Genomic DNA, 27,649 nt, shown 5'->3' with positions numbered 1-27,649 from the left:
GAAGAAAAAGTTAATGTGTGTATAAGAATCTAAAAATGCTGGTAAAGAATGTTTTCATTTCAGTTGCAATTACTGTGTCATCATATCTTTATTTGCTTTCAATTTGTTGCATGGTTGAACGTTGTCACTCAGTCATGTCTCTGGCTATTTATAAATATAAATTTAATGGCTATAAAGACCTGCTTTGTTAATCAGTGTTTATATTTTATTACCTTAGTCATCTTAACTTACATCTCACAGGATTTCAAAATCCCATAGAATCTCTGATCACTGAGGGGTCAGAGAAAGCCTTCAGTGGGAACTGTCGAGGCCTGCAGCCTCCAGGATCAGTTCCTGGAGATAAATGTGCTCCCTGTGTGATACATGATACATGTTGAGCCATGAAGCCTGGGATTTCTCTGTGGCATTTGTGAGCATCCCACTACTGCATTACTCAAGCACTTGACAGTCTTAAATGTATCTGTCCTGTGAGGTGGTGAAGCAATGTTTTCCCTGTGGCATTGGCTGTAGCACTAGCACTGTCACACAGAAAGTCTTACCCAGAGCAAGAAGGTGGGACTAGATTCTTCTAAATACCAGCTTATCCAATTACCTAGAGCACCAGTTTTCTCACTGCAATGTAGCACCTAAGAGGCTGAGAAGGGGATGATATAGAGAGAGTCTTATACGTACACCTCTCTCTCTCCTCTGTACACATTCCTATATATTAGGAACCACAAAACTGGCTGGAAACCCATGAATTTTTCTTCCACATGAGGAATAAAGTGTGAAACATGGTTGAATTCTTCCCCAGAAGTAAGGAGGCAGGAGGGAAAATGATTACAGCTCGAGGCAACAATAAGAAATGATGTCTTATGTAAAACTGCGAGGCAACTACAAATGCTGGAAAGTTTTGCCATTAGTGTTTCTTGGCCCTGAGTCAGTAAGCTGCTTCATTGCTATGTCAATAGCACATATATAAACACACGTCCAAATACTTTTCTCACTGCAAGTAGATTTAAGCAGTTGCAGATATAATTTTTTTCTGGATGTCCAAAAAAGTCCTCTGTGAAAAAATGTTGCCCATATACCCGTATACCTCACTCAAAAAGCATTTACAGTTTTCATATTACTTAATCTCACCACTTATGTGATATTAGGCAGTTCTGCCTGTTTGCATGGTTTTGCTTTAACAGTTTTCTTTTGTCGTTTTGTTCTTAATGTGTAAAGTCACAAAAGAGTATTCTTTGATTGCTTTCCCAGACTACACCACATGATCTAGTTCCCATGTGAACCTCATGAAGATGAACAAGGCCAAGTGCAAGGTACTGCACGTGGATCAAGCACAAATACGGACTGGGCAGAGAAAGGATTGAGAGCAGCCCTGAGGAAAAAACTTGGTTCACAAGGTGTTCAGCATAACCCAGCAATGTGCACCTTAAGCCCAGAAAGCCAACTGTACCGTGGGCTACGTCAAAAAGAGGGTGGCCAGCATGTCGAGGGAGGTGATTTCACCCCTCTACTCCATTCTCGTGAGACCTCACTTGGAGTGCTGCATGCAGCTCTTGGGTTTGTCAGCACCAGAAGACCATGGAACTGTTGAAGCACATCCACAGGAGGGCCATTAAGATGATGAGAGGGCTGGAGCACCTCTCCTCTGAAGACAGGCTGAAACAGTTGGGATTGTTCAACCTGGAGAAGAAAATGTTCCAGGGAGACCTCAGGGCAGCCTTTTAGTACTGAAGATCAGGAGTGGGACATTCTACAAGGCCATGTAGGGAATGGATTTAAAAGGCATAAGGATCAATTTAGGTTAGATATTAGGAAGAAATTCTTCTCAATGAGGATGGTGAGGCACTGGAACAAGTCACCCAGAGAAGCTGTGGATGCCCTGTCCCTGGAAGAGTTCAAGGCCAGCTTGGATGGGGCATTGAGCAAGCTGGTCTAGTGGAAGGTGCTCCAGCCCAGGGTGGGGATTTGGATCTACATGATCTTTAAGGTGTGTTCCAACCCAAACCATTCTATGGCTATGATTCTATAATAATTAAAATCCAAATTATTTTATAGGGCAACTGTGCGTTTTTGCAAGAAAAATGTGGAGATACTTTTGGATCAAGTTACTGGCAGTAGAAGAGTATGGCTGAAAAAAAATCACAGTTTTGAATGTTTGTCTGATGGGAAATCTTTGGGAGGAGGTAGAGGAAATGATGACACATACAATTCTTCTACAAAATCCACCTTAAAAACATTTCTTACGTGAAATATTATTTTTATCAGACTATTCATGGTTTATTTTGGTGCCCTTGCATGGTTATATTTCTCCAGTAAGTAATGACTGATACTGGACAGGAAGGAAGTGACTTGGCTCTTGCAAGGAAAAAAACCCACCACCTAAATGTAGGAAAAGGTTCATAAATACTTCCAGAGACTAGCAATTTGACAGCTTGATCTTGAAATCCTAATAGTAAACATAGAAAAAAAGTTCCTGCCTTCCTTTTGGTGCGGGTTGGAAAGGAAGATATTTGGATCTCTTTTACTCTTGCCCGTGTCTCTTTTCCCGAGCACACTCTGAGCGCGCTGCCCACGGAGCTGCTGACCGCCTGCTCCTCATTAAGGCTTGCGGTGCAGAGAAACACGCCAGCAAGGAAACCAGTGAAGCAACATAATCAGCAGCTGAGAACCCCTTCCCACTAAGTAGCAGGAGGAAACGAAGGAGAAAAACCTCATCCTTTCTCTTTGCAGCTCTACTGGTGTGAACTAATTTAATAGGGATGAGCAGCCACAAAGGCAAACAAGTTAAGTGACATGTGGTAGGTTACAGATATACTAAAAATGAAGCCAAGAATCTTCATTTTCACAGCTTCTAAAGGGAAAACTCTGAGATCACAGTCTTTCTACTGTATTGACAGTCTGTAAAAAAACTCCCTCTAGATCTTAATCAACAGTGTATATAGAGAAACATGGGAAAGGCTTATGTGTGAGAGTGTGATGGGAAAGAAAACCAAATGGAAAAGGCTCTTGTTTACCAGATCAGATCAGAAATATGATGTAGGCAAGAAAGTCACAAAATGGAGAGGAAAAGAAGGGGCAAATTTGTGTATTTTTCTGATATCTCATTTTTCAGCTATAAGTATTGTAGTTAGAAATCATTTAGCATCCCCCCCCCCTTACCTTTCAGCTAATAATCCCCCTTTACATAATCCACTTTTCCTAACTGAGAAACTTGACAACATGAGAGGAAAAAGAATCAGTTTTGTCGGCAAAAGTGGAATATGCTACTCAGAGAACTAAAGTCACTGATGGTAGAGATCACACAGGGGCTATGCAGAAGTGACAAGCTTCTTGGCAGGCTTGTTGGCAGATAATCTCTCTGTGGGTGCATGTCTGAACTTGTATAGGCATGCAATACAGAGATGCACCTCTCTGTATATGTTAGAGGACTTTTCCTAAAGAACCTCCCTATTTTTGGTGGGTATTTCCTTGTGACCTTTTAGCAGGAGAGAAAGAAAAAGCCTCTAGACAAGGGGAACACTTGACAAGATTCTGGCTAGAGAAAAGCTTATTACAGATTCAGCACAACTTGGCTGCATCCTGTGTGGACAAATAATAAAAATGAAGTATCACAGCACAGAAAAAGAAACCCTGCAAAAAGACAGTAGCTCTGCTGTACACCTGCAAGCAGGACTCTCAGCAATACCTTGTCGATGGGCCCTCAGTGTGCACACAGTAAAATGAAGGGTGATGCACTGAACTGCAAGAAAATGTTACATGCTCTAATGTGTCTGTTCCTCAGCTTCCCAGCCTCTCCTAGCAAACTACAGACTGTTGGGATTTTTCTGAACTATTCTGTGAGTCCCATCTGACCATCTACCTGGGTTTCCCTTGGAGACACTGCAGGTCAGCCCCGTACTCTTGACCTCATACAGACTCATTCTCTTAACTCTGCAACATGCAAGCTTCTCTAGCTCTCATTTCAGGATCATGCTCATTTCAGATAGACTGAAATGGGTATTTTGAGCTCTTTCACTTCCCAAAAATAAACTGGGAACCCTATGTATATATTTGGAGCTGGAACTGGGATACATGTGTGGGCAGTAATGAAACTACATTTCAAAAAATCTGACCCCCAGGGTTCAGTAGAATTCAACTTAACTGAAGTTGGATCGTGGAATGTCAATGGATAATGTGCCAGAAAAGTCTTTGCACTGAGTGTGTCATTAATAGATTATATACATAAGAGACATGATTTTTAAGCTTCAGGTCAAAAAGTTGCCTTTACATTTTTCTTGGAACTCCCCAACTATTTTATCCATGGTGCAAGTGATAACACTTTATTTCATAATAAATATTCTAAAGGCATTCCTAATACTGACAAATGTGAATTACATTTCTGTACATTCACAGTTATAGGTTCATTGTATGAGACACTATGACCCTAAATCTGTAGAGAAAAGGTATGTTTATAAACTTGTAAAATCTTTCTAGAACAGCAGATAATGTAGTCAATGAAGAGTGAACCACTGAAGTTTCACATTAGATAAAAAATGTTCAAGCTTTAAAAAAAATAAAAATTAACCTTCAGATCTGCAAAAATTCTTGGAATTCTTCCAATATAACAACCTTCTTAAGACTGTTTGGGCTTCCTGCCTTTGGTAGACTGGGAACAAGACCAAAATGATCACTTGTCATTTCATTGAGTAGGACTGAAAAGTATGGCAAATAATAATCTGATCCATTCTCTCCATCAAAATCAAGAGCACTCATTTATATCATATTATTCATAACTTCCACTTCTGTGGAAATCTGTGGCATGCATTTTCTTGGCCTTAGTCTGGTTAACCTCTTCAAGAGCAACGTAGGAAAACTATAGATAAACCTACAGATAAAAGTCGTAAAAATTTAGATAAAGCTGGGAGAGAAAATTAAGTTGGAAATGAAGTTAATTACTAGATCACTGGTGTAGGAAAGCTTGGATATTCTGATATGCTGCATGCAAGAAAATAATATCTGCTTTATGTGGGACCATTATGCAGCCACACATCTGGAGGGAAAATAAAGCAGATTGAATAAGCTTATGTTAATTCTAGTAATTATGAAACATTATCTGAAGATCTGGAAACTTAGATATTTTGTAATTAAAATAAACTATGAGCTAACATGTCAGAAAGTTACTGGTTCCAAGAAAATTCCATACAAAGACTTGCATGCGAAATAAACTTGATGTATACCATCTGTCTTTCACTGCTAGCAATGTCTTAATTTTAAGTCCAAATTTACCTCTGCCACATATATACCTGCTATTAAATCACATGCATTTGCAAATTGTTAAACCAGAAATACTTTATGTAAATGAGGTGACAGAAAATAATATAGCTGAGGGGAAAAAATGAATCTCAGAGCATTTCAAACTTCCTGCTCTGTGTTCTGTCATGTGGCTTTAGATTTTTATTTGTTAAGCTGAGAGGTATGATTTGATACTGAGTCTATTGCCATAATTTCCACATCACGAGGTCACCACACAACTTGCTATGAGTTCCACCTAAAAGTCAGCCAGACCTTGAGAGCACAGACTACCACAGATACTTTGGAATTGCTTTGGCAAAGTCATGTAAGACAGCTTGCAAAATGCTTTTTCTTTACCATGACCAGCTGCAGACACTGAGATTAGGTTCAAGTTTTCATAATCGTCATGTTCACATAAACAAGGGAAAATTCCAAACCATTATTTTTGCTTAATTTATATCTTTCCCTACAGGAAAACTTCATTTTATCTTGACATAACTGAAGCCTATTAAATATTCCTTTTCATAAATGCAAGACAGCATACATTTTTTCTCAGGATATTGTTCAATAACCACAAAACACAGAATTCCTGGATGTCTCAAAAAATAGAAAGTTAATAGTAGCAAACCTCGGATTGAAAAGCTATCTGTGTAATCATTCACTGGGTTACTAAAATGTGAAGGGTCCTTGGGTTAGTCTTGAGCCTTTAAAGTTTGGCAGAATAGAACCTGCAGATTTACTACAGCTTAATTATTGACCTGACATAATACTTAAACTATGTAGCACAAGCTGATGGCTTATTTGGTTAAATTAATTACTGAATACACATGTTATTTTTGTACCTTTGAAAATTTCCTGAAGTTAATGTGCCTTGGTTAATTTTCATAGCATTGGATAGAAGTCCATATGTCTTGCTCAGTGAATTTATTATGGGCAAAACCTGCAAAAAAGGGAGAACACATTAATAGTTATAACTACTAGGAATTGCACAGTTGTAACTCAAGCTCTTTTCATACTGAACAGAGTATAGGGTTTAGAATGTATTTGCAAAATTTAACTTATGAATTCCTATTTACTTTGCTGAATGGCTCTGTAGAATCAAGTTTATCCACAGATAATTACCTTGCTTGCAAGTTAGCATGTTGCTATAGTTAAAATAATTGAAATTTAGAGCCCTAATATACCCAGATTCTAATGAATGGTTCAAATATCTAGATGTTCATCACTAAGTTCTATAACTTGTCAGGATATTTTCTGAGGATATTTGCAATATTTTAATTGAAATTTTTGTTTTGGAGATACTTGTCTTTGCTTTCATAATTGTTCATTTGCCCTTTGCTAAAATGAAATAATATTGAAATCATATATAAATTAGCACAAATTATTCCATTTTGTCTTTAGGCATCCAAAAGGTAGCTACCAGTATCTGCTTTATTAATCTGAATTCCTCGCTTCTTTTTCCTTTGATAAAAAACAACTGGTAAATATCAACTTTCTCCGCTTCTGAACCAAGCTACTATTAAGTTTCCAGATCTCATAGGCAGCTTCAGTCAGAAGGTTTCCCTGACAGAAAAAAAGAGCTTTGCTTCATTTATTTTCATGAACACAGGAAATACTTTGTTGACGTGAGCCATAGTTTCAGCCTCAACTATGCACAAGCGTCAGAAGAGACAGAAGAGACACCACCTCCCCACCATCCTGGCAGCGAGTCTCCCCTGCATGTGTCAGCACAAGCACTCCTGGGGCTGAGGGGAGCCAGGTGAGAGAGCTATCTATCCAAGTACTAACCATGCCAGCCAAAATTATTAGAGCAAACCAGCAAACAAGATTATTTTTCAGGTGGGTCAGCCCTTTCACTTGGCTCCCTGTGTTGTCACACCAGTTCCAGTGCTCTCACAAAACAGGAGGAGAAGCAGGGGTCACCACACCAGAGGTCGGTATGGGCAGCTCGAAGCCCTCACCTTGAAAATGTGGGCACTGAAACCACCAGACAGTGCTTTCCTGCCTAAAAATCAGCCTGTCAGTTAAAAGGACATCTCTCTAGACTTTCCCTTCCACTGTTGAGAAGTCTCTTTGTCTGTCAGTCTGTCTGCTCCCCTTCTCCAGGATCTCTCTCCATCTGGTGCATCACCCTTCTGGGAGGAACAGGCAGCCCCTGGCTGCCCAGTGCTTGCACACTCTTGAACAGCTCAGAGGGCTGACTTTGGTTTTGGGACAGTCATTCTTTACTGTTTCTTACAGCTGTTTGTAAGGGCAGTGGCAGAGAAGTCCATCTCTTTTGAGGCTGGTGAGTGCACTTAGATTCTTCATTTGAGAACTTCTGAAAGGTCAAACTGAACCTTATTAGGAAAGCTCTGGTGACTTACACAGACACCATCAATGCAAACAATGAACACAGATGGGGAGCATTATTTCAGTCACAGCTGGGTACCTGGGACAAAAAAAAAAAAAAAATCCCAGGATAACTGGGGCATTTATACCTCCCAGGGAATGGAGTGGGAGGAAAAAAAGAAAGAATGAACTGTCCCTTCAATAAACCCAAACTGGAGATAGTATAAATCAAAATTGAGGAGTCTGAAATACATACAGGCCTAATATGTTGCTACAAAATGAAAAGTAACCTTTTCTTCTCTAATGCAGAACAGGTTAATACAGTGGCATAAACAGTAGACTCATTGTCTCAGTTAATTGGAAAGGATTGTGAATTTTAAATCATCAGTTTTTAGGCAGCCAAGATTGTGAAGGTATGAATAAGTTTAAATCAAAAGCTGCCAGTATTTGGGAACTTAACAAATTACCTCATAGTTATTAATATGCCATAAATAAGTACCTGCGGCATTATGGTCCTCTAAATCTTACCTTTTTCTTATGCAAGAAAGAAATATTATCATTATTTTTCCACTCTCAGTTCAGTCCTTTTTTTTCTGTAATAAATAAACCAATAGAAATTATAGCAATTTCTAAGCAATAAACTTAATAATATTTTGAAAAGAAAAAACCCCCAAACAAATCACTATACCTATCACTTTACTTCTCGGAGTAAATCCAAGCAGAGTAAGAAAAACATTGCATACACAAATGTTTTATTGAGCTGTCCCATAAACTTCACTGGGACCCTGGTCTCAAATTTCAGCAGGGAGCAGTTACAGCAAAATACATCGGTACTGCAATTTTCTCAATTTATAAACAATTCTTTTTCTTATTTAATTATTTTCTTGAGAAGATTATTGGGGAGTATACAGTATCTACAGAGGGCAATAGGGCTCTAAAGCTGCTTCTGCAGGTGCAAAGCAGAAATCCAGCAAGACTTATTTAGATTCCATCCCGTAAATTCAGTTAAGCCTGCTTCCTAATAAATCAAAATACAAACCAATGTGCTATAAGGTTTTCAGTTTGGTAATGGCTTTGAAAACCAGTAGGTCTTCTGCAATTTCACCTTGAAAATTTAAGGTCATAATCTGTGCTGAACACTCAGTGTTTAAAAAATACACAGGCATGAAATAACTACAGAAGTGAAAATTAATGTTATTATTGTATTACATAATATATGGCTTTGGACATCTTTATTTGAAAGATTAGTTTGTCCAGCTTTTAATAATGCATTATTTTTGTTGTTTGGTTTCCAATTTTTTAGCAGGGTAGTATCTGCTAGGATAATCAGACTGAAGGGTTTCTTTGACATTGTCACTAGCTATTGAACCGTTTTGCTCACCATTAAAGTCAAATCAAGTTATGGGCAACTAGTGAAGACTTGTCTTTCTCTCTGGATACCCCCAGCATGCTTGGGCATGTATATTGCTTGGGCCAGGAGGTTAGGGATTAAAAGAAGGCACTCTCACAGTCAATGACCCTCAGCACAACTTGTCTGTCCCAACGGCCACGCAAGCTCTCCTTTGACCACATCAGAGGAGCCAGCAATGCTCTGCCAACCTTCTGAGGGCCATAACTCTTGGGTGACCAGTGCTAGGGATGGGTGAGTGCACCAGGGCCCTTCCCACAGGAGCTGGTTGAATGAACAGGAGAGTTAGAACAATTTTTTTTTTCCCACAGCAAAATCTGTGATATAACTAAAGGCCAAGAAGTCAGAAAAGACGTACATGTTTTTCCACTTACTCTGTTAGCTAGACCAAGCCTCATGATGTGAGGAAATATCAGCTGTCAGCTACAGAACAAGAGGATGTGAAGGAAGGAGAGGTATGCAAATACCTCAAGATGATTAGGCATATTATTCCTTCAGTTTTAAAACATTAATGAGGTCTTACTCTGTTTTGTGACTGTTGCTTGTTGTAGCTACATGGAGAGGTGGGCTGTGATGCATAAGGCCAGATGTTTAGCCTTAGTAATGTGAGTGAAAATCCCACAGAAAGGGTGACTGCCTAGAAGTACCAAAGGATGAATTTCGGCCCTTAAATCGCTATTAAAAGGAATATTTTTCCCCCTATTATTGTTGGTGTTATGGGAAACAAATTGGGCAAAGAATTTTTTGGAAGGAAAGGGCTTTCTAATGGCCAAGAATGTAATAGCAAAGAAAATAAAACAAATTATTAAGATGAAACTAAGCTAATGAAGAAAACAATGGTTAGAACAGCAAATTAAACAGAGGGAAGATGCTTAAAAAACATCTTTACATCATTTGTGTTCACAGCCAGCAAGCTGACTGCATGCGGACAAGAAAATTTCTTTTTTGCATTTGTAAAAATATCTCCGTCTATCACTGAGAGAGATAGATGATTTTTTAAAATATAAATAAATTTTTTTTTGCTCACTACGCACTGAAAATGTTAATTTCAAGGACACGATAAGACAAAATCAAGAATCACCTAATTGCACCATCTGGGGTGAAACACTGATTTTAGGAACCTCTTTATCTATCCATACAAAAGAGTAATATTAGATGATGAAACAGAGTAATGATGAAATAAGCCCTTGAATGACATATAGAAGAAGAGTCAAATAGCACTGGAATCAACAGGAATCTTTCCATTTACCTAAGTAGGTACTAACAAGTCCATACAGAGCAGAAAGATACGTATGGAGATGTCAAAGTTTCCAGATCCCTGTTTTCCACATTCATGAGCATATGAAAATACAATGCTTTCCTGTAGCTGTACAAGAGTTCAATATTACTTAACTTTTGAGTGGAAGTTATACCATAATTTTATTCTATGGGAAAAGGATTCATTTTTTGCTTGAAATACTTCTGTGTTTAAAGAAATTGCATTAGAATTTTAAGTTTTCTTTTCTTATTTTTATTCCTCAGGTTTCTGTGCATCATTTACTACCAAAATTCTTAATACAAATTCTTAATACACCAGGAACCTTCTCACAACACATTTCCAAACTGTGGTACAGATGGAAACTTAACAGCATCCCATGATGAGAAAGGCTTACAGCCCACCGTAGTACATAAAATTATTATTTATTTTTTCTGCCTTTGAACAGCAGGAGTGTAGATACTGCCAGATGGCATATTGTTTGGGAATTTGGGGGGATGCATGTGTGGCACTGAGAGAAATCCTCCTTGTATGGCATAGATAACCCATAAAACATAGGAGAGGTTACTGTGTGCAGGACTTTTTCCATACCTGGGACATATTTCCAAATCATCCCAGAAATTCATGGCAATACATGGTTGTAACCATCTCCTGGGGCTGCAATCATCTTACTTAATTTCTCGAAAGAAACGCTGTCACAAAGCCTCCAAGGAAGACCTGAGGGACTGCAGGGAGTGTTGTTTGTGATTCACTTCATCTCAGGCAGTCCTAAATTTACGCACTGTTTCATGCCAGAAGGGAGGTCTTTGAGAAAACACCAGAGGAAAATACCAGAGGAAAATACCAGACCTACGTCTTCCTACAGACTCAGCCCAAGACACGTTCATTTCTTCCTCAGACCTATGATGTACAAAGAATGACCTCATGCAGCAGTTTCCTATTTCACTCAGAAACAACTTTATTTCAGTGGACAGCTCTGTGATTTCTGTGTGCATTTCCATATGTATAAATATTCTATATATAAGTTAGAAGAGCAGTATGATTGCAGATGTAACTCACTGAAAACAGAATGATCTGGAAAATATTTTGGTAGTGGACTTCACAATTGCCAATAAGTGGACAGCAGAATCCAAATCCAGTCACCCAATACTATTTTTTGCTGGACTGTCAATAAGAATGATTGCAAAGCAGCCTGAGGAACCGCGATTTATGCAAGCATTGAATTTTCTTCTGGCTTTGTCTTTCTCATTGACTTCAGTAGGCAGTAGGAGGTATTTCTGGATAAGGATATAACTTAATATTTCTCAGAACTGCACTCCATTATTGACATATAAGGGATCTTCGGTGTACACAGAGCTCTCACACTGCCTGGCACTGTTATCAGGCCATCTAGCCTTGCTCATAATAGATTGGGAAGACAGAGTAGTTAAAAGGTACCAAACGTCAGCAACTTATGAACTTTACTGACTTCAGCACTCATTCAGCAGTATTGCCATCACAATGGAAACATCTATTGTTTAAAAAAAAAGGATCAGCCTATGAAGATCAATACAACATCTATTTCTGTATTCAAAACAGCACAGTTATAACTGATCTCATATGCTTTTAGATATTCATAACTCAGTAGGATTATCTCATAGACTAATTTGTAAGCATTTTTGATCACTTACAGCTGAAGATGACTTGCTACCAATATACTGGATATACAAGGAGCAATTCAGCATCAGTTATTAAATGACCCTTCACGCCCATTTCTGGGTGAGAAGGAACAGAATAAAACTACTTGCTGTCACCTTTTTGAAGAGTAAATACTGCTTTTAGCAGTCATTAACAACCCACTTAAATTAAATAAAATTAAGCTACATAAATATTTTTTCTCCAGAAACAACCGACTTCAATAATTTAATTTTTCCTTATTTTAGTGGATACAGCTAAAAATTACAGTAGCAGTTGAATGTTTGAAAAAAAATGTCAGCCTGATGCAGGAGTCTATTTTGCTACACTGTGAAAAAATGCTGGCTACAGGATTCAAGTCTGCTTCCCAGTGCTTTGCTAGCTAGCTGGTGACAAAACTAGACACAATTCTTAACTTCAAAAGAACAAAGGGGAAAATTCTGCTTTATAACATAAATGTAGAAAACAAAACCAAAAGTTTGAACATTAAGAGTATTGAAGTAAAAAAACAATAAAGCCAACATAGTAGGCAATGGAAATATAATAAACACTCCAAAATAAGAAAAATATTAAGTTCAATATAACTTTATTACTTTATATAAAACTTGTGATTTTTCTTCCTTGATATAACCAGAGGGGTTATGGCATTGGAAGAGCAACCGACGTCATCTACCTGAATTTATGCAAAACATTTGATAATGTCTCCTTGTTTATAAACTGGAAATGTGTGGGTTTGATAGAATGTGGGTTGGATAAAGAATTGGCTGGGTGGTCACACTCAAAGGGCTGGGGTAAGTGGCTCAATGTCCAAGAGAAGAGCAGTGAAAATGGTGCCTCTCAGGGGTCTGGATTGAGACTGGCACAGTTTGGCATCTTGGTTGGTGACAAGGACAGTGGGATCGAGTGCCCCCTCAGCAAGTTTGCCTAACACACCAAGCTGTGTGCTGCAGCTGATACCCTTGAGGGGGGGATGCCGCCCAGTGGGAATGTGACAGGCTTGAGAGGTGGGTCCATGCAAAACTCATGAAGTTCAATGAGGCCAAGTACAGAGGGCTGCATCTTGATTGAGGCAATCCTGGGCACAAGCACAAGCTGGGCAGAGAACGATCTGAGTGCAGCCCTGGGTAGAAGGAATTGGGGATGCTGGCTGTCAAGAAGCTCAACATGATCCAGCAAATGGGTGCCTGAAGCCCAGAAAGCCAAGTGTGTCCTGGGCTGCACCAAAAGAAATGTGTCCAGCAGGTCAGGAGTGGTGATTCTTCCCTTCTACTTTTCCCTCTACTCCTCTCTCATGAGACCTCACCTGGAGTGTTCCATCAAGCTCTGGGACCCCCAACACAAGAAGGATGTTGAACTGTTGGAACACACCCAGAGAAGGGTCATCAAGATTAGAGGTCTGGAGCACCTTTTCCCTGAAGACTGGCTTGGAGAGCTGGGGTTGTTCAGCCCACAGAAGAGAAGGTTCTGAGAGGACCTTAGAGAAGCCATTCAGTACCAAAAAGGGGCCTACAAAAAGCTGGCAAGGAACATTTTACAAGGGCATGTAGGGGCAGGACAAGGAGTAAAGGCTTCAAACTTGCAAGAGGATAGGTTTAGATAAGATATTAGAAGGAGATTCTGTAGTGTGAGGGTGGTGAAGCCCTGGCAGAGGTTGTCCAGAGAAGCTGCGGATGCCCCATCCCTGAAAGTGTTTAATGCCAATTGGATGGGCCTTGGGCAGTCTGGTCTTGTGGAAGGTGCCCCTGCCCATGGCAGAGAGTTTGGAACTAGACAATCTATAAGGTCCCTTCTAACCCAAACCATTCTGTGATTCATTGCATCTATGATTGGTTTTATTTGGCAAGTGTACTAATACTGAATAGAACCAAAGACTTTGGGAATATTCCTGTTATCATCATTCCAATAGCATCCATCATTAAGGAAAGGGGTAAAAAATATGTGTCATCTTAGAAACACCAGAAAGGCAGCAGAATCTTCTTGACATAGACTTCTATACAACCACTATAACTTTTCAGGGTGTAAAGCATTCCCATGTTTCCAGTATGCAATTGTGAGGGGAAAAAACTATAAATTTGCATTTGAAGGGATGTCCATCTTAGTTTGTTGTTTGGAAGACCTGGCAGCCACAAAATAGACTTAAAATATTAACTGATACTCAAAATAAATGAAGGGGAGGTGAAACAGGGAGTTTTTTAATGTGATTTGATGAGGGTTAATGAGCCCTCAATTATATGTGTACTTTCTTGGTTGATAAAATATGAACATATTCCTCTGCCTTACTGTTCTGGCAGATTTTTCAGTGGCAAAACACAGCTTTTTGTTTAGCAAGAAACACAGCCTACTGACAAGGTTGTTTCAGACAGAAAAATAACTCAGGGGTCTTATAAAACAGATTTTCCTATATTTCAGTACTTAAAATAACAAAGTTAGTGTGACTTGAAACTTGACCACTCCTTATCACCTTCTGAACATAAAGAACAATGTCACTACAATCAATGAATCAAAAGCAAGATGACCTTAATTAAAAAATTTAAGGAGCAATTGAGGAAAGTGAAACATGAAGGTGAGGAAGGAGGGAAAGAAACTTACTTGCTGGAAATTTGCCTCTCTTATTTGGAGAATGCAGAAGTTTACTAGAAAAAGACAGAAACGAAAATAAATGTAAGTAATAAATCTTTTGTGTTAGCTCGTTAATGTCTGTGCTTTTAAAAAATTTTATTAGCTTTTTTTTTTTTTTTTAAAGAAATGTGGAACTGTTCCATGGACACAACTGAGCTCTGCCTTCTGTTAAGGGTTGCAGCACCATTGAAGTTTGAAATAATTTAAGCGGTTCTGTTGTGCTTTCAATTCCCCCACCTTCTTTTTTTCTTTCAGTGGATTGAAATGTGACCAAATAGCAGCATGACTGTGAATGGAAAAGATAATTCTCACACAACATTCTTCTCAGTGCTTTGGGGAAAATGCACACATACAAACACATTTGCTGATGTCTGATTCAAGATGTGAAAAAAAAAAAAAAAAAGAAAAATCTATGAGGGTTTTTTTTTTCTGAAATTGGAAACACACTTTAAAACTCTCCTATGATTTGTTTTGTTTAGGCTAATTATGACTTCTGCTTTATGTTGCCACAATAGATAGTAAACATTTGCAATATATTTACTGAAATTTAAAGAATTATGGGATGAATTTGTATCTATTATGCCATTAGCCTTAAGCAACACTGCTTTAGTAATCAGTAGGAATATATTTTTATAAGTCAAAAAGGTGACTTATTAGTGTAACCAGACATTTTGCATTCTCAAGACATTGCATACTAAAGAGTGCTAGCAAATTTTGCTCTTCAGGGAAAAAAATACTCTTTTGTTGAAATTTTATGTTGCTATATTGACAGAGCTGGATAAAAGATGGAGGCAAAAAACTCATGAATTGGCTGGGAAGTATAGCTTGCACTGCCTCTCTCATGTCTGTGCAATTGTTTATTTTTATGTCCTTATAATGAACTTAAAAATTGGAAATTCCAGAAGCAAAGTATGTCCAAAAGAGTGAAAGCTACATTAAAATTCTAACACTTCAGATAGAGGAATTTACTTCTGTTGTTGTGCCTCCCACGCGCATGCACACAGAAAAAAACATTCACTTTCCTTATTAAAACATGATGGTGAAACTAGTTCTTACTCAGACCATTTTTTCCACATCCTACTCACAAAATCTAAATTAGATTAGAGTCAAGCTTCAGCCACATTGTCTCCTCTTTCAAGGAGTAGGGGTTTTTTTTAGCATCTATGTATCTTTTGAGTGTCTCCAGCGACATGAAGGACTGTGAAAGCTCTTAGCTATAAAAGCTGTTTTAGATCTTAAAAATTCACATCTACTTTCTTTCATCCAGCTTTTCTATTGCATATTGTTATCTTTTCCTGAAGTCTACAGCCAGAAAATTGGTATCAGCATTTTTCCCCTTAATATCATGGTGTACAGGATAACACAATATCAATTCACCAGTGAAACTCAAGGCCCTGATGGGTCATTTTGGAAATTGATATGCTATTAAATGAATAAACTAGTTCTTCCAACTCTTCCATTTTCTATATTCCTATCTCTGGACAAGTTTACTAAACATTTAACAGAGTCAGCAAAATAGGAGGTCTATCCTGATGGGAGAGCTCCCCAGTGCTTCTTGTTCATAGCTTGGCATATAAACTACCATTGCAAAATATTTCAGTGTGCATCAAGATGCAGAGTAGCTGAGGATATTCCATGGAGTGCATTCATCTTTGTTTGTAATGGGACTTCTAATTTCCAGGAGATTACAGGAGCAAGAGCTGGGAGGACAGATTCTGAAATCTCCCTGAGGCATCAGAGACCAAAGGATCAGTGCAGAATAAAGATCTGCACTGAGGCTCCAAGCTACAAGTAAGGAGTATAAGACAGTATTTCAGACCCATCATCTTGCTGAGCAAAGAGTAGACCTAACAAGCTGGTGAGGAGGACACTTTTGCCTTGTCAGATCTTGTATGTCTAAATTATCCCGCTCAGGAATGGACAACTTCTCCTCCTCAGGAAGTTGCAGGAGGAGCTCAACCATTGTAGGGTCAAAGATCTTGTGGGGCAAAGAACACTGCTAAAGAAATTAGAAACATCCTTCAGATGAGAGTGGTCACGTGTGTCCCTTCTACAGGAACACCTTTACCACATGCCTGCGGGGCTTCCCTGTCACATTTGTTTGAGGAATGCTGAGCCAGTTTCAATACATCTGTACAAGCGAGTTTGCACTGGTGCAAAAAGTCAATAAATGCCACTCTAGACAAGCTGTGCATTTCAGAGACACTTACAGATTTGTGGTGATGACTGCTATTACATTAGGGTTACCTATGACCAGTTACAAAGGGATGGATAGTGGAAAAGCATGGATAAAAACTGAATAAGACCATATTTGCTAGCAACTCAGTTCAGCAAAAAGGTCAAAAAGAGCAGGATAGTAGCCAGGTTTTAAGAAGCAAATATTGCTCAAGTTTAGGTTATTTTGAGTCTTTTTAATGCTAAACCTTATAAACAAGTCTCATAAATAAGTATTCTCCCTTACCACAACCCTATACAGAACTTGGAATTTCCTTTCAGTTTCCTCACACTGTGAAACTCTGACAAAAATGGCTCAGATGTGGACTGAGCTTCAGAAAACATGCCACTGTAGATATTCAAGAATTGGATGAATGGTGCAGGTGGTCACATCACATTGCATAATGGATGACTCAACAGTTGATCTTCTCTTACGTGCCAACGTTCTTAATAAAAAAGTGGTTCAGATATTTTTTCTTATACCTATAACAGGAGAAATTGAAATTGTGGTTCCTAGAATACTACCAGAGGTTAGTAGTGCTCCTAATTAAATGCTGGCATTGAATGAATTGAATGTTCAGTGCTATTCACAAAGTAGCTAAGCTCAGAGAGCAGGAGGCTTTTTAAGGGGGCAAGTAAGAACAAACTCAGGTGGAGATCAGGCTAAAATTAACACCAAATATTCCCTGAACTAGGGTGGCTTTGGACTTTGTGTGTTTTAAGTTGGTAAATTTCAGCTCTATTGGTTAACTCTTCATCCAGCTACAAACAGAATTTTAAAATAACTTCATAAGGACAATACATACATCAATAGGATATATGCATATTGGACTAAAATTAGATTGTTGTAATTGTCAGTTCTAAAGTTACAGAGACATATAAAAAGCACCACTATGGGAATCAACAATAAATGATGGGAAGAAGTTGCAGCCACATGAAGATGAGGAAAGGCAGCATTTCTGTAAATCAGCAAGACATCCAGGGGAAATAATAGCACTAATGTCAATGATAGTAAGGGTTCCAGACTGTGGGATGCCGTTGTTTAAAATTTATCTATTTTAGGACTCAAAAAGTTCATTCAAAGTCTTCCCAAACTTCTATAGAAGGCAATAAAAAATTCCATACTGAAAATAAAACTTAAAGTAAAAATCTTGTGTAGTTTTAATTTATATGTTTTAAGTAGTAATCCTCAACACTGTTCAGTTGGACTGCACAGCAAATCACTGAATTTGAGATACTCTTTGAAGAAGATCTTCCTGGCCAAAACCAGCAAGAGCATCTTCTCATGTGAATGTATTTTGGAGAAATATTTTTTCTGCAGTTCACTGTGCCTGGAAGATCTATTTAAAGGTGAGCTGCGAACAACTGCATGTATCATAAGCAAGCTATAAGCTGGAGTGAATTGCTTTAGTATACTGCTTTTTATAAATACCCAGTTTACTCAAAGACACTGAGAAGTCTTTGAGAAGGATGAAAATCAAGTATAAAATTTAATTCAAAGCAAGATAATGAAAACAACAAGTTGAGGGCAAGTGTCTCAAGCAAGATAAGCAACAGTCTCTAATTTAGAGAAGGACACTGAATTGGAGGTAGCAATGGATCTCCTTAAGACAGGACTCATAGAAGGACCTAGGTGGGCTGGAACAATGGGCCATCAGGATCCTCACAGAATTCAGCAAGGACAGACATGAAGTCCCTCTGCTCAGAGCTCATTAAATGGCACCTAGGCTCAATTTTTAGGCCTACAGTACAAAACCAGCTGTGATGAACTGGAGCAAGATCAGCGGAGGGCTATCAAAATGTTTTAGGGATGGAACATTTGCCCTGCAGTGAGAGCCTGGCATTGTTCCTCCTGGAGATTAGCTGGACATGGGGGGGATTCAGAGCAGCTGCCCAGTGCCTGTAATTAGTTAAGGAGAGAAAGCCAAGCTCTATCAGGAGTCAGCAGTGCATGGCAGGAAGACAAGAGATAAGGGGCATAAGCTGAAACAAAAGAAAGTCAGACTGGATATAAATCAAAGCAAGCTTCTTCCCCAGAACAAAGCCAAATAGCAGAACAAGTTGCTCAAGACACTGTGTACTTAATATCTTCTGGGGATTTTTAAGATGGAGCTGGATGAAGTCCTGACCAACAGGATCTGATCTCATAGCCTAGTTTTAACACCACCTGAGACCTCCCAAGGTCCTTTCCAACCTGAATCTTCCAGTGTTCATTCTGCGAGAATATTAAATGTTCAATATATTTGTGAAGGGCTTGGTTGAGAGTATCTTCACAGGTAAGGTTGGGTTTCCTTATTCTTGACAGAGGGATAAAGAATTGACTTGACCATCCCCATTTGGAATATTTATGGATGAATGCAGTGCTAATCATACAATTGTGCTTTGTGAGGGCAAAACATACATTGAGAACTAAACCAAAATGAAATTTTAGTCTGGAGATTGGCTGGTTCTTTCCCTGCACTGCACAGTACCTATCCCTATAACTGCACATTATTGTGTGTGTCATAACAAAGCTCCATGGAATGCAATTTGATTGGCATAACAGATGGAGACATCCCAAACTTCAAAATTCTACAATTATTAATTCTGGTTACTGCTGAGACTGAGAGCAGGAGAGACCTTCAGACCAAGCTCTTCTCCTCTCAAGAGTGTGGTACCTGAAGAACATGACTGCCTTTCCAGTAAAAGCAGTGATGTCCGGAGGATGCAGTTTCTGCTGTCTCTGAAACTTTTTTCACAGGATGATTGAAAAAGTCTTTTGGAGTGAGCACACCAAGGACTGAGACCCCCTATCTAGCCAAAAGCATTCAGTCTCACTCTGTGTGTGGCAGTAGGCACAAAAGATGCCCAGACAGAAATGGAAAACATAGCAATATTTCTAGATTTTTGCAGAAGCAATGCACTCAATAAATTGCAAATGCAGCAACTCTGTTCATTTGTTCTTAATGACAATAAAGAAGATGCTTGGAAGGGAACCATTACCCAAACAGATTTTTTCCCAAGATTTGTTAATCTCTAGCAAGAGAACTGACAAAATCATCACTAGCAAAATAGAGCTGGAGACATGAAAGAAGAAGGCTTGACACTTCATCATCAATGCCACAAGCTATTAATTTCCCTCTGAAAATCCAGTGTAACAATTTTGATTCAGGAAAGATGAATGGCCATAGCAGGGAAAGTAAACATGAACTGTGGAAAGGCTTTCTGGTTAAGCTGGAAAGGCTGCAGCCAAGATATTTCCCACTTAACCTTCATCAAGGAAAAGGTCAAAAAGGCCAATATGTTTAAGCGGGGCACAGGACAGAACAGAACAAAACTTCCTATGAAAAAGATGAAGTTCACATTCTTTTGGTCTTCATTTAAACTATTCCACATCACTCCACACTTTCATTTAAAGCAGTTTCCTGACAGCATTGAAGACAAGATCTTAAAGCATCTTTTGTCAAAAGATAAAAATGTAAATGGAAAACAATTTGTGTACTGTACACAAAACAGGGAAAAGTATGAAGGATGCATGAGAAAGAGAAAGAGAAAAAATACCTTTAGCCTTAGCAAATTATATAAGTGGTGGTATGCAAGGTAATCATCTATCCTGTGTACTTCCATGTACATCTACTCTAAGCTGAACAGTTACCAAGGCATATCTGGCTTTACCAAAGTGGAAATTTTTAACTATGGTTACTGGGCAATAGAATATAATACATGGCAAATGCCACACTCAGGACTTCTCTTGGAAGACCAGATAAGTATACCTTTGGGCAGACTGATATGTGAATGGATCAACAGATATGTGCAACAAGCACAAAGAAATGCTACTGGGAGAGAAAAAGAATATCTTTTCTTTCCATTCTCCAAATCTGGTCTGCCTTCCTTTGGGATATCTATCGGTCATGATACAGACTCCTACTCCATCTATTTTAGCAGTTCCCTAGTGTCTCTGTCTAATATGTGATGTCTCTCGCCCTACAGTGTCAGCATGGCACTTTCTTGCCCACCTCAATTTTCATCCTTCATTGTTCACTATCACTGTTCCTGTTAACTGTATATGTTGGAAATTCATGGCGAAGTGGGGCAAAAAATCTTCTTCAAACAATGCGAGTGGCCCACACAGAGCTTTGAAGACAAGGACTGAGACATGGGCTCTTCGTTTCATACCAGATGTGACTCAGCAAGGTGTCTGGAAGAGATGGGTGAGGCATTCTAGGAAACCTGCCCTACCTCCCTGTGTTAGGCTCTCATCCAAAATAACTGCAACACTTTTTTTAGAGATGAGTTGTTTGACAGTTGGGTATGACTTCAAAAACCCAGACTCATAAATACATGCATTACTGAGATCAATCCTGAACTGAAAAGCCCAGCATATTCTTCTACTGTAGGCAGGGAAACATAGCAACTCTGGCAGTCACTGGTGGCTGGAGACTAAAACAGACCAGTGAATAATTCAAATAGCTACCATATTCAACACTCTGGTACTCCACATGTCTGTGTCCTTCTTCCACTGTCATGGTAGCACCAGTGTCACAGTTCAGGCTTCAGTACTGAGCCATGATACTGCAGCAAATGCAGAATGGTTGAATTACTGTTGTTATCTGAATGGTCTGTGACTGAAGGGCAAATATTCTTGTGGGAAATGAAAATTTGCTCTGCACTGTATGTTGCCCTGGGGCTCCCAAGGTGTGTGCATGAGTAATCTCCATCAGAGGAGTGAAGCAGACAGGTCACAGCAGCAGCATCACTCACCTGAACGCGAGCTCTGATGCCCATATTGATGACCTCATTAAACTGTATGTAGGAAACAGCTTTACTCAAAGCAGCCTTGAACCAGCACCCAAAAGCAATGTGAAAGGCATGTGAATAACATTTCAGAACTCCCTCAACACAGATTCAAGCTCCTCAGCAAGTGATTCTCTCCAATAACCCTCTGGGTTTCTTAACAACAACTAAGGATTCTTACATGGCATGTAAAAGGAGGAATACACAAAGTACACATGATTTTCTCACACTGCAAATGCTCTGCAGCTACCAGAAAGTGCAGTAAATTCTCTATCCTTAGGTACAAGGTAGACAGGGTCCTCAAAACATACAATATCAAGACACAGTTGCACAATGTCACTTGTCCAAGACAGCACATACATCAGCTATACTTAGCCATGTCCTTGTTTTATCTGGCTTTTGCAGACTGCTTTGCATGTTGGCAACTATTACCCTCTCTAAAGGTTTCACAGGATTTGAGAGATGTCCTTTTTGTGCTATAGATATCCGTGGTACCCAAGACCAAAACAAATAGCTGTAACACAGACCTATTTCTTGAGACGTGGTTATATTGCATCTCAAACCCTTCACAAGTTGATGATGTGCAAAACTGTGCAAAATTTGTGGAGACGAGATGTTTGCAGAGCAATTTATTGAAAGACAAAATGGGGTGTGAGCTGCAAAGGATGGGGAAAATCTGAAAAAGTGGTGTACTTCTCTCAATATCTCTCTGTAGCTGCACTTTTCCTATGTTGAACTGCATTCTTTTGAGGACTCTTGTGATCCCTGACTATGCATACCTCTAAGTCTCTTCATTTTGCCCTTCCTCGCTTCAGAGGATCTCTGCTTTAGATGAATGCCCCATACCAAGCAGAAGGAAAAGAAAACTCAATTTCAGTGGCCTTTTTCACTTAGGAGTTGAGCTGCAGAGGAATAGAGCTCAGGAAGCCTTCCTCTGTAAGCCTATATATTGGAATGGACAGAAGTTTACAGTGGTATAAAAATACCAACCTCCTACCGATACAGAGATAAAAGAAACTACTGGAATTCCTGACAGATACTTGTGTTCACTTCAGAACATTTTTATTGGTCTAACTGTGGTAGTTGTCTCCCTAAATCCTACCTACATCTCCTGGTGGCCAAGCAGATAGGTCTCAGCCTATGGGTCTGTTGCAGTCTCAGTTCATAAATTGGCCCTAGATGTATAATAGATAACAACAAGGTAAGTTCACATGTGTTTTACTAAACACACATTCAAGATTTCAGATGTTATAGCTAAAATAAAATAGTGGGGAATGACATCAAAGGAACCTTTGCTCAATATTTCTACAAGTTTGGATTAATGCAGAATTCTTTATTGTCACAAAGTTACCAAAACCCAGATATTATTCTGAAATCTACGATTCTTAGCATTTTGGCAGTCCTTGGGAAAAAAAAAAAAGTGATAGTTAAAAGGCATCCTGTGCTGGTTATTTACAGGATGTTCAGTTTATTATTGCACTACTGTTCTCTAATTTGTGACTGGCATGCCCCTAGGCAGTCAAGTCACTGGGAAATAATCCTCAAAAGCTTTAGCATAGGTAGATCCAGAAACATGGGTCCTGAATCTTTTACTTTTCTCTCTTTCTTCCATTCTTTGTCCAACATATATTCCAACATATTCCTCTAAGATCATCCATTATTCCTCATTGTGATTTTATTGCTTGTGGGCACCACCACCACCATCTCTGATTGCCCTAAGCTTAATCTACCCCACAGACCTTTGAAACGTTCTTTAAGTAACAACACTGAGTGATTTTTAAAACATTTTTCTGTAACCTATTTACATTCACATTTTTTTGTCAGCATAACCCTGCAATAAAACAGGTGACACTTTGGAGGAGTACAGTGTTCCATTTCTACAGCCAGTACCAAAACTAAATTTAATCCAAGTATCCTCATCCTTTCCAGTGAATCATATCTCCAGGGTTCAAATGAAAGACCTGCTTCATGTATTCTTCTGTGGAAAGTATAGGAGACACCTTAAAGAGCTGTGTAGGAATTACACCACAGCTGTTCAAATACAGTGTTTATCCATGGCATTGCTCATCTATGGTCTGATCAAGAAACTCAAGATGATATCAAGTTCTTCCAGGTTAAGCTCCTTAGCAATGTTTGCAAAGCAAGTGAGCTTCATCCCTACATATGGAAAGAGGCAGGTGCCTTTGAAGATTTACAGAAGGAAATCCTGCTTTCCTAACTGCAGTGCCTGGGGGTCTTCAGGGGGACTCTCTTCATTGATCAGAGAGAGAACATGCCTTTAGGTAGCTGCTGTGTAAGTATTTAAGACCCAAGGGGCACCTTGGCCACACAGCCTGGATCCCACCCTCAGAATCTCATTCACCTTTTTAAAGCAGCAGCTGAGCAGGCACTTCTTTTTCTCTCCACACAACTTATTAGCTTCTCTCCAAATTCTAGTTGGGTTAGAGAGTCAGAAGTGGTAAGGGAGGACTTTCTATATTCTGAGTGACACTGCAGCTATTATCTAAATAAAAAGGCATAGGCTTTCATTAAAAGTGCTCATTTAGCCTCATGCTTGTGGTGACACTGGCACAGTCACACACATCTGTTATCACACTTCTACTGTGGAGACACACAGTGCCCCAGTGTGTGGGTTGAGAAGGTGTTACCAGGTAGCTGAGTACCTCACAGCTCACAGCCCCCTAAAGGGTTGGCCATGTTTCCCCTCCTCACCCCAAGCCAGCAGCTCCAACACTTTCATGGTTCCATGTGGACCCTCTGTCCACTTGCTGAGATGAACCAACTCAGTAGGCAGGCAGCCAACAGAGCTTCCCACTGCCCTGATGAGTTCATTCAGCACTCCAGGAGTTGAGCCAAGAGCCAAACCTGGCGCAGGGAAGGAGATGGGAACACACTGCTGCAGGGAGAGGATGGGAAGATCAAGGGTGTGTTTCTCCAGGGCAGCAAGCTATTCTGCTGTCTGAGAGGAGACAAGAAACCTCACCCTCTGTTGCAATAAAACCTCTTTAACAAAATGGGAGTTATCAGACAACCGATCAGAAATTTCAGGGGGAGCTGATTACAGTAAACCTCAGGAAAAAACTGGGTTGTTTTAATTGCCAGGCACGACATGCAAAAACCCACCTTGTTCACACAGCCTGCATGCATTTACATAGGCAGATTTGGGATTTCTGTGTTTCCTTCATGTTTCTGGAGCTGCATGCAAGCCAGCTGTCTCAGCAACCAGGAGGATTAGGCTTAAAAAACCAGAAAGCAGAGATCTGACCTTCTCACGTTATATCTTGACTCTTTCACTTGAAGCTTTACAAAGAAAGCTAAATATCTTCAGACTACTGATAAAAGTCAGGAGACTTGGCAGTTTTGCAGACATTTACAGGCTTGGCAACACATTTTTCTGTTTTTAAGTGAAAACAGACAAAACAGTGCACATGGTAGAATAATGAACATCTTGGCACATTGCAATTACAATACTGGAACAGACCACTATTCAGTTTTAATAGATGCTTTTGAGAAAAGCAATCCCCTGTGTTCAGCTCCCTGTTACATTTATTCTCCAGAACCCTATTGCCAAAAGCTTCCCCATTTTCTCTGTGGGCTTTCCAAACAGAGTTCACCTCCTGTGAAGCACCACAAAAATACAGCTGCTGTCAAGCAGCTCCTCTCCTTGCTAGGATGGGTTAGAGTCATATCATAGAGAAATGGCAGCATGCAGTGCCACAATTACATTCAAACCAGGATAGGATTTTTTTTTTTTTTTTTGTACACAACATCACTGACTTTCTAGTCTTTTGCTTCTATATAGAAAGTCCATGAAGTATTCTATAGATAATCTAGTACTGATCTACAGCCTGGAATTCTACAGCACAGTACCACATCTAGAAATCTTGCAGTATATATTCCAGCAATACTCCCAAATTTGCAGATAGAAATACTATAATGCAAGTTTATATTTAATTGTAAGTTAATTTTTGCTACGAAAGAAATAATTATTAAAAAAAGGAAAATAATGATAAACGTTTGAGTGTAAAGGTCAACTATTACAAAAAAAATGTTTCAGTGTAACCAAACCACTGGTGGTGGTTATGACTGGGAAGGTTCAGAACTCCAGGATTAATAGAGCACACACGGTAACAAAGGCTTACCAACATTTCCAGCAGATTCTGAAAGTGGGAACTAAAGTTCTGGGAAAATCACTGACACTAAATCTGCTGTGTGCATAAACCATAAGATGAAACAAGCATTAGTTTCCTCAGAAAATAAAATTCTTAAGACACATGAAATTAAAATGGAATTACTCTCACCAGTTAACAGCTTTTGAGTATGAACAAGCAACACTAAACAAAGATCTTGCAGGGGTCCTCAAAAGCAGTCTACTGACATAACTGAAATGTGCTAAAATAATTCAGCTAAAAAGAGTCTGGTTTGGCCATTAATTTAATAATTACTGTGCTGCATTCTGAGGTGACATTGCTTAGAACCTTGAGCCTTTCTACTTTACAGCATCTTCTCCAAGCACATGACAGCATTGAACTTGCCCCTCTTGGTAAGAATAACAATGGATTTACTGCACTCTGATCATATGGAAATGATGAATTAACATTGGAGCAAGGAAAGTGAATGAGAAAAAAATCTGAGAGGGGCAGGAGAGAATGTTACACTGCTGATCCAGCTGGGAAGGCAGAGTGATGACTGAAGGCTTGTTGAAGGGAGAAGCAGGGTGACTTGCTGCCACTACTGGGGCACAGCGCTGGGGACTGTACCCCCTCCCACTGCCTTCGACTGCTGCTTTCTGCACATGTGACAGCTCAGGGACAAGGTCTACAGGTAACTGCAGTGCAGGGACAGCCACACCTCAATGGATTATTCACTATGTACATACAGCCCCCCACTTCACCTGCAGCCCACTTAATGCAGCTTTACCTGTGATGGAGGCATTAGGAAATTGTAGTGTGAGGAAGACGACTGTGTCTTATGGGTGTCACAAAGCTCTCTTGAGAGCTGTGTCATTCAGTGCCCTCTGATTTAATATGCTCAAAATCTCCAAGGATGGCAGTTAAAATTTAAACAGGCATTCTGAAAAGACACTCTTGATCCCATTATCAGTGTCGTGGATGGGATTACAATGGGGGTGGTAATGGTGGAAATGTTTTAGGAGAGATCTAGTATCAACAGCAGGAGTGGCCACTAATTGGATTCTTTCTATGTCACCGCAGAGTTGTCACGGGACCCTCGTTCTCTGTTGAACACTGCAGCTCTCAAGGGGCTCAGAAAGGAGCTTTCTCAATTGTTATCACATCAGTCTGCCTTCCCACTCAAACACAAATCCCCCAAAGCTCTTTCTAAAGCTACGGAAATCATGGAACCCATGACTCCCATGACATCTGCAACAAGTGTCCTGCCTCATCAGTGTGAGAATGGGCCCTGGCATTACACTGGGCTCAAACTCCTGATCCTGCATGAACATTTGGTCCTACATATATATATATATATATATGTATAAATGTATGTATTATCAAGTGTAGGATATAAGTTAAACAAAGCGAGATAAAAACCCTGCAAACTGTCAATATTGTCTGTAATAAACTGTTTCTAGCCAGAACAGAATTTGCAAATATTTTAAAATATTTTTTTCCTTAGCTGTCTAACGTCCACTGAGTATGGTTTTTGTAATGGCTTGCACATTTAGGAGCACTGTCCCCAGCATCACAGCATAAACTGTTTTTTATCAGTTCCTGACTGGAATAAGAGCAGTTAAAATAATTTTCACACTGTTACTTGCAATCTCTAGGATATTTCTGGATTTCTACATGCAATTTTTTCCTAACAACATCTAATTTAGCCTACTTTTTGAAGGTGCATTTACATGCCATTTGGAAATTCACCAAGGGGTTTTTTTTCAATGCAAATTACACCAATCATAATTATTTTTTTCCTCTGAAACAGAGACAAAAATCAATGAAAGGCCAAGGAGACGTGCCAAGAAGCAGAAACTGAAGTTGCATATTGTGACGTAATGAGCTCACCCACCTCAATTATAAAGTGCTAAGAAGAGGAAGCCCCTGACAAGCAATAAACTGACACATAATTAAGACAATTCAGGGCAGAACACATTC

The 27,649-nt window shown here is 39.4% G+C and overlaps 1 protein-coding gene across 18 annotated transcripts in view; it reads right to left on the bottom strand.

The window, feature by feature from the left end:
• Positions 1–27,649, bottom strand: part of SULF1 (sulfatase 1) — a 185,162-nt gene that overhangs the window by 92,566 nt on the left and 64,947 nt on the right. For 10 of the 18 annotated variants that reach the window (XM_059861906.1, XM_059861897.1, XM_059861985.1 and 7 more), the window contains 3 exons: positions 14,520–14,563; positions 8,122–8,186; positions 6,105–6,202 (listed from right to left, as the gene is read on the bottom strand). The gene's annotated coding sequence lies outside the window, so the exon portion shown is untranslated. The remainder of the gene's footprint in view (positions 1–6,104; positions 6,203–8,121; positions 8,187–14,519; positions 14,564–27,649) is intronic. The other 8 variants (XM_059861952.1, XM_059861887.1, XM_059861934.1 and 5 more) reach the window with 4 other exon arrangements.

Source organism: Haemorhous mexicanus, chromosome 1 (genome assembly GCF_027477595.1).
Source record: "Haemorhous mexicanus isolate bHaeMex1 chromosome 1, bHaeMex1.pri, whole genome shotgun sequence".
In the NCBI taxonomy this organism is placed as follows: domain Eukaryota; kingdom Metazoa; phylum Chordata; class Aves; order Passeriformes; family Fringillidae; genus Haemorhous; species Haemorhous mexicanus.
Note: the sequence above shows the minus strand (reverse complement) of the source record. Positions and strands in the feature narration are given on the sequence as shown.